Source organism: Podarcis melisellensis (genome assembly GCF_964234715.1).
Source record: "Podarcis melisellensis genome assembly, chromosome: 15".
NCBI classification, from domain to species: Eukaryota; Metazoa; Chordata; class Lepidosauria; order Squamata; family Lacertidae; genus Podarcis; species Podarcis melisellensis.
The window spans coordinates 37,498,176-37,505,526 of record NC_138532.1 but is presented as its reverse complement, the minus strand read 5'-3'; the positions used below and the strand labels follow the sequence as shown (position 1 = coordinate 37,505,526).

The window sequence follows — 7,351 nt, the reverse complement described above, 5'->3', positions numbered from 1 at the left end:
CAGACCCAGCAGCAATTGGTTAGACCAGCCTCCAAGAGTCTTTATTTCTGAGGAGCTCTCTTACTACCAAGGACCCTTAAGTCACACATACCTTTGAACCACAGGTGGCTGCCTGCACCTTGTGCTGTGGCATCCCTGGGGCTGGGAGATAGTTTGACTTCCCACCCAGTGCAGGCTGGTCCATTTGGGTGAACAGGGCACCACCCCACCAACCTTAAGTTTTTTTAACACCCGGTCGCCACATACATTAAAAATGAAATTTTCTAAAGCAGTGTCCTTCAGATGTTTTGGACTACAATCTCACGCATACCATTCATTCAGAGCACGCGGCATCCCCCAAAGAATCCTGGGGACTGTCGTTTGTTAAGGGTCCTGGGAACTGTAGCTCTCTGAAGGGTAAGCTACAATTCCCAGAATTCTTTGGAGAATGTGTTTTAAGTGTGTTGTACATGTATGGTATGAAGGTGACTAAGCTCCCATTCACCCGTGTGATGGGATTTGTAATCCAAAACAGTTGGATGGCACTAGGTTTTAGGATCCTAAAGGATCAGAGCATGAGGAAGTCCTTTGCTGGAGATTCTGAAGGCCTCCTTCCATCCAGACCAGACAATATATCTGACCTGATGTGAAGCAGATTCCTATGTCCCTAATGTTGCCTTCCTTTATGAGGCAACAGTGACCAACAGAATGTTGGGGGAGCCAATCAGGAGTTCATTTTTAATAGAAGCTTCACAAACCTGGTAGTTGGGGAAAACATGGACGATGAGATTGTTCAGAAAAGCAGGGTGGAAGCAGAAAGCCCTGGAAGAAAACAGGAATTGTGGCAGAAGGGGAGGAATTAAAGTCGAGGGAAATGGAAATAAAGGGAAAAGAGGTGAGAGTATTAGTCAAAACTGTTGGAAGAGGTGGCTGCGTCTTTAAATACAGCATTGTGGGAAGATTCAGTTCAGACATGGAGTCAGATAGTAGATTATACTAACCTTATAGGTCAAACCAGTGCTTTTTTCTAAAAATATGTTTAAGGGTACTCTCATTTTCTTACTCATTTTGAAGTACTGCCCCTCACTGAGGCCAAACTTAGATTCACAAAATGTTTAGGGGTACGTGTCCCCCTGGGTCCCCCCAGAAAAAAAGCACTGGGTCAAACCACGGTTTGAGTTTTTCAGATGTTCAGAGAACATGGTTTAGAACTGCCTTTCCATCTGTTTAGCAATCCCATCTCTTAAGCTCCAGCTAGTTTTGGGAGGCAGTGAAATGACCACTTGTTATGGATTTTCAGTTCAGTCCTCATGCCAAACCCATAGTTAGCTGTCTAATTTCAAGCCATGTTTTTGGATTCTAGTTTGCTGGCCAGTTACAAACCATAGTTAAAGCTTTCACAGCCATGGTTTGGCATGATATGAATTGTGCCGGTGTCCAAGAGACTTAGCTGGACACTTGGTCCTACGAATTTCAGTATGCTGAACAAAATCTATAACCAGTCTCCTGCCTGAATGTGGCTCCATCAGCACTGTACGGCGTTTCCGTGCAATGCTCTGGTTTCAGTGTTCTGTTGCACTAGAAGCAGCTTAGTCATGCTGGCCACATGACTGGGGAAAACTGTCTGTGGACAAACGCCGGCTCCCTCGGCCAGTAAAGCAAGATGAGCACCGCAACCTCAGAGTCGTCTATGACTAGACTTAACTGTCAGGGGTCCTTTACCTTTACTTTTTATAATACTTTAAAGTGTCGTGGCTTTCCCAAAAGAATTCTGTAAAGTGTGCTGAGAGTTGTTAGGAGACCTGCATTCTCCTCACATCAACAGTTCCCAAAGCTCCCTAAGAAGAGGGATAGATTATTAAACTACTCTGTAAGTTGTGGCTCTATGGGGAGACTAGGGGGTCTCCTAACAACTCTTGAAACTTTTAAACAACCTATATTTCCCAGAATTCTTTGTGGGAAGCCATGACTGTTTAAAGTGGTAAAACAGTGCTTTAACTAGGTAGTGCGCAAGTCTTTGCTGTTCCCAGCAAGAAGGTTTTAGAAGGGCTGAGAACAAAAACTGTAGGAACCACCAGGGGTGTTGGTGGGAAGATGAGTCAGGAATAAATGTGATGACCGAGAGAGAAACCTCAGCAAAAGCAGCAATGGAGTTTAGGCAGCAGATGGATGGCAAAATGGATGCCAACTCCTTGGCGTGACCCACTATATATTGTGGAATGGTTTCACAATGTCCCTAAACTTTCAAAGTGGAAAAGAAAGATTGTGTGGTGGATTGCTGCCTCAGCATATACTGTAGCAAAGAGCTGAATCGGGAAGCTGGCCTGGCAATGACTAACGAGGAAGGGAAGGTATAAATGATGTCTCTGGGTTCTTTTTTTTTACGTCACATTGTTTTGGATGGTAACTGCCTGTGCTTTCTGGAGGAAAGTCTGCTCCCTGTGAGGTGGAGAAGGAGGAGGTTCAGACACTTGATTTGAATAGCAGTGATAGGCTAGCAGGTGTTCAGGCACTCAGTCCGGATTAACATCCCATTGGCTGCCTTCCCAGTTGTGGTTGTACAGGATCTGGGACTGGGGTTCCCACATTTCAGCAAGTTCTACACAGGAGGAGGGATAAGATGAAGGAAACTTAATTCCACTGAAACCAATGAGGCTTCAAAACAGGTGGCTAACCTTTGGCCCTCCAGCTCCTATAATTCCTGATAATTGGCCATATTAGCTGAAGAAGAAGAAGAAGAGTTTGGACTTGATACCCTGCCTTTCACTCCCCTTAAGGAATCTCAAAGCAGCTAACAATCTCCTTTCCCTTCCTCCCCCACAATAAACACTCTGTGAGGTGAGTGAGGCTGAGAGACTTCAGAGAAGTGTGACTAGCCCAAGGTCACCCAGCAGCTGCATGTGGAGGAGCGGGGAAGCGAACCTGGTTCACCAGATTACGAGTCCATCGCTCTTAGCCACCACACCATGCTGGGGCTCCTGAGAGTGATAGCTCAGCCACCTTCTTGACCACACCTCTGTGGCTTAATTGGCCATGCCACCCTTCCAGGTCGGGGGCTACCAGCTGCCACTGCTAGAAAGAGTCAATCCTCTAGCTCTTGGATAGTGATGGAAAGGTAGAGATAAATGACCTCTGGATGGTTGAGTCCAGTCAAAGGCGACTATGGGGTTATGGTGCTCATCTCACTTCAGGCTGAGGGAGCCGGCGTTTGTCCACAGACAGCTTTCCGGGTCCTGTGGCCAGCATGTCCAAACCACATCTGGTGCAATGGAACACTGTGACGGAAACCAGGGCACACAGAAACGCCATTTATCTTCCCACTGCAGTAGTACCTATTTATCTACTTGTGCAGGTATGCTTTCAAACTGCTAGGTTGGCAGAAGCTGGGACAGAGCAACAGGAGCTCACCCCGTCATGCGGATTTGAACCGCCGACCCTCCGATCAGCCAAGCCCCAGAGGCTCAGTGGTTTAGACCACAGTGCCACCTGCGTCTCTTTTGATAGAGAGGAGTGTGCAGACACTAGCCTACTGTACAGTGGTAACATATTCTTGGCTCTGGCCACTTTTGCCTCAGGCCCTGCTCACCACTGGCAGGTGGCCCCTGGGAGGTTCTTCAAGGGAAAGCTGCTTACGGGCTGAAAAAGATTTCTGCGTCGCTGCTCTAGGAGACGACAGCCTTTAATGTGTCTTCCCCCAGTGGCTTCAGACCAGCACATCTTTACTTATCCTATGGCAAGTTTATGTAGCTGTTCTCAGGGCAAGCGGAGTCGTGTGCTGAAACAGAAGGCCCACAGGTTTCCCTTTCTCATTCATGTGTGTGGAGAGACTGCCTGCCGTGAGACTCTAGGAAAGCAGGACTTCAACAAGTTCCTTATCTGATTGCAGTGCCCTCTTGTGCGTCAGAGCGCTTGGTTTTATAATTGTGGTTCACTTGTTAATCTTTCAACGCCAGTATCTGCAAGGTGCTGCAAAAATAAGCAGTATTTCGCTTTAATTGAAGGTCAAGTGTCTCTGTGGAATATGTGAAGATTGTAGATGGATCAGTGATGGGCTCTTGAAGCCATCTAGATAACTCAGGAGCATTAATAGTTCCTTTTTCTCCCTCCCAGGAACATACACAACTCTTCACATCCTCTCGTTTGATTCATCCCTTGTGTTTTATACCTGAGGAATTCATTGGAATAATACCTCCCACCAACACCGGGGAAGAAAAAAAAACCCCTCCCTAATTTGTAATGCCGTATTTACTTTACCTTCACTTACATTCAATGCTTAAGACAGCCTTTCCCAACCTGGTGCCCTCCAGGGTACAAGGCAGCTGGAGTGCAGCAGGTTGCGAAAGACTGGTTTAAACCATTTGAAGGAGGAGGAAAAATAATGTGGGTCTCTAGAAGCCAAAGCACAAACATTAACAAGACACACAATATAATAGAGGTTCCCCTTGGATATTGTGGCTTCACTTTGTTCTGTGTTTGGAGTTAAACAAACCACAATGCTAGTTTGGACATAATGCTGAGCCAGGGACCATGGTTTGTTGCTCCGCTGTGTGTTCCATCTGTGTTCTAACTTGAATAGGGACAAGGTTTTTAGATTTATACTACATGTGCTAAGTGTCTCACCCTTGAGCCAGTGTGGTGTAGTGGCTAAGAGCGGTAGACTCCTAATCTGGTGAACCGGGTTCGCTTCCCCGCTCCTCCACATGCAGCTGCTGGGTGACCTTGGGCCAGTCACACTTCTCTGAAGTCTCTCAGCCCCACTCACCTCACAGAGTGTTTGTTGTGGGGGAGGAAGCGAAAGGAGAATGTTAGCCGCTTTGAGACTCCTGAAGGGGAGTGAAAGGCGGGATATCAAATCCAAACTCTTCTTCTTCTTCTTGTATATCTTGGTTATCAACAACTCTCTGTGTGTCTGTAGCCTCCATATTTAATAATGCAATTATTGCTGTCTGCCCCTTGCTTCATTTCCCTTTCTTTTGATCTTAGCATTTACAATCACCATCAGCAACAGCAACCAATGTGTAGACAGATATACATGTAACTTAGGCTAGCACACCATGTATTTGATGGAGTGCGGTCTACAAAAGCTTATGCCCCAATAATTTGCTATTATTTAGGTGCCACAAGACTCTTTGTCATTTTCCCATTAACTATGGTTTACTGTGACGTGCAAACAGAGCCACTGTGATGTAATGCTTAGAGTGTCAGACCAAAACTGTGAAGACCCAAGTTCAAGTCACTGCTCAGTCATGTTCTCACTGACCTAGGACCTGTCACCCCTCTCACCTTAACCTGCCAAGGCTTGCGGCTCACAGGGCAGGTACAAGACAAGATAAATCAGGAACCTGAACAGTTCCTAGCGAGTCTTGCTAGCTGAATTTGGAAATATGTTGTTACAGCAAAAGCCTGCCTATCCCTGCTTGCCAATTTTAAAGGACCAGTAATCTGGTCTGCAGTCACATGCTCCTCAGTAGGGTAGAATGGAAGAGGCTGCAGAGAAATCATCCTCAGGCTCTGTGGATGGCAGTAGACCCACATACATAGGCTGGGACAATGTAAAAGCAGGTACTGGGGGCTCCCCCTTGAGTGGGGTGACTGGCGCACCATATGAATTAGATGCTGGGGCTCAGAGGCAGAGGACAAGACAGAGTCCGCCTCGCAGGATTGTTGTGAGAATAAAACGTCAAGTAATAAGTGTTCCGTTAGAACCCTTCCCCATGTTATCTTTTGGGATAAAGCTATCAACAGCTACTAGTTATGCTGACCACTGTAAGAGGCAGTATGTCTCTGAATGCCAGATGTTGGAAACTGCAGGAGGGAAGAGTGCTGCTGTGCTTCCCAAAGGCATCTGTTTGGCCACTGTGAGAACAGGATGTTGATGGGCCATTGGCCTGACTGAGTGGGGTGCTTCTTATGGTTCAGCACTGCTAGTGATGTCATAAACACCATCCAGTGCACGCCCAGGACACTTGTGTAATCTGCTTTCAGATGCTGCTCACAGCTTACTGGGTGTACTGACAGGACTCAGGAAGTCAGAGTGAGTCTGGAGAGATATCTCTTGGTGGGGTCTCCGTGAATAAATCTAATGTGCCTGATTGCAGCAAGATCTGATGCGTGCTTTGGCTTGGGGTAGAATTGCTTTTTCTTAGGGACAAAATATTGTCATTTGAGCGCCGGAAAAATATGTCTTCACACTATCTTGTGGAAAGATGACTGAATACACTCGTGCACATATACACATTAACATACTGTGTGTATATCATCCTACACTTCAAAGAGACTTCCCCAGGATGCCCCTTTATCACACAAAAATTTATCCCCTGCCTTTTCTCATACAGCTCGATGCAGTTTGCAATTATAATCAAATGCACTCAAATAGCAATCTATAAAAAAGAACAGAATACAGTGAAATCCGGCAATCAAACAACTTTTAAATGTTGCAATAAGAAATGCCATATAAAACACAATAATAACTGGATTTTTAAAAGTAAAAAAAAAGCACCAACAGATGGATTGCATATAATTTATATGAAATACCATTCATAAAGAAATAAATAACATCGCTATGGTAGTCAAGGGATGCAGGTGGCGCTGTGGGTTAAAGCCTCAGCGCCTAGGACTTGCCGATCGAAAGGTCGGCGGTTCGAATCCCTGCGGCGGGGTGCGCTCCCGCTGCTCGGTCCCAGCGCCTGCCAACCTAGCAGTTCGAAAGCACCTCCGGGTGCAAGTAGATAAATAGGGACCGCTTACCAGCGGGAAGGTAAACGGCGTTTCCGTGTGCAGCTCTGGCTCGCCAGAGCAGCGATGTCACGCTGGCCACGTGACCCGGAAGTGTCTCCGGACAGCGCTGGCCCCTGACCTCTTAAGTGAGATGGGCGCACAACCCCAGAGTCTGTCAAGACTGGCCCGTACGGGCAGGGGTACCTTTACCTTTACCTTTATGGTAGTCAAGTGATAAAACCCAGTCTCTAAAAATCAAAGGCCTTTCTAAATAGGAAGGTTTTGAAGCTGCAATGAATGACCAACAAGGAGGGGGCAAGATGAATGTTTCTTTAGATAGAGAGACTCAAAATTTGGGTGTGGCAGAAATGGTCCTCTCTGTTATTATAACAAAATGTGGGTTTGGAATGGACAGGATGGCCTCTGTTGGTGATCTTAGCGAGTGGGCAGGACCAGTTGGAGGAGCTGATCTTGGAGGTATGAGCAGAAGCTGTACATTCCTTGCACATAAACACACTCTTTGCATTGGAAAGGCCTTACGTTTATGAAGGGAGCCAGTTCCACCCATCGCTGGACGCCGTCTTCCTCCCCTGCTAGTCCCTGAAAAGGGAAGGGTGTCATGCTATTAATTCCAAGTTGCGAAAATGCTGGCAAC

At 46.5% G+C, this 7,351-nt stretch overlaps 1 long non-coding RNA gene across 5 annotated transcripts in view; it reads left to right on the top strand.

Moving 5' to 3' along the window:
- The first annotated feature begins 753 nt into the window (after positions 1-753).
- Positions 754-7,351, top strand: part of LOC309358012 — a 44,628-nt gene continuing 38,030 nt past the window's right edge. For 3 of the 5 annotated variants that reach the window (XR_014163255.1, XR_014163256.1, XR_014163257.1), the window contains exon 1: positions 754-874. This is a non-coding gene — a long non-coding RNA (uncharacterized lncRNA). Of the gene's footprint in view, positions 875-5,964; positions 6,014-7,351 lie in introns of all 5 variants that reach the window. The other 2 variants (XR_014163258.1, XR_014163259.1) reach the window with 2 other exon arrangements.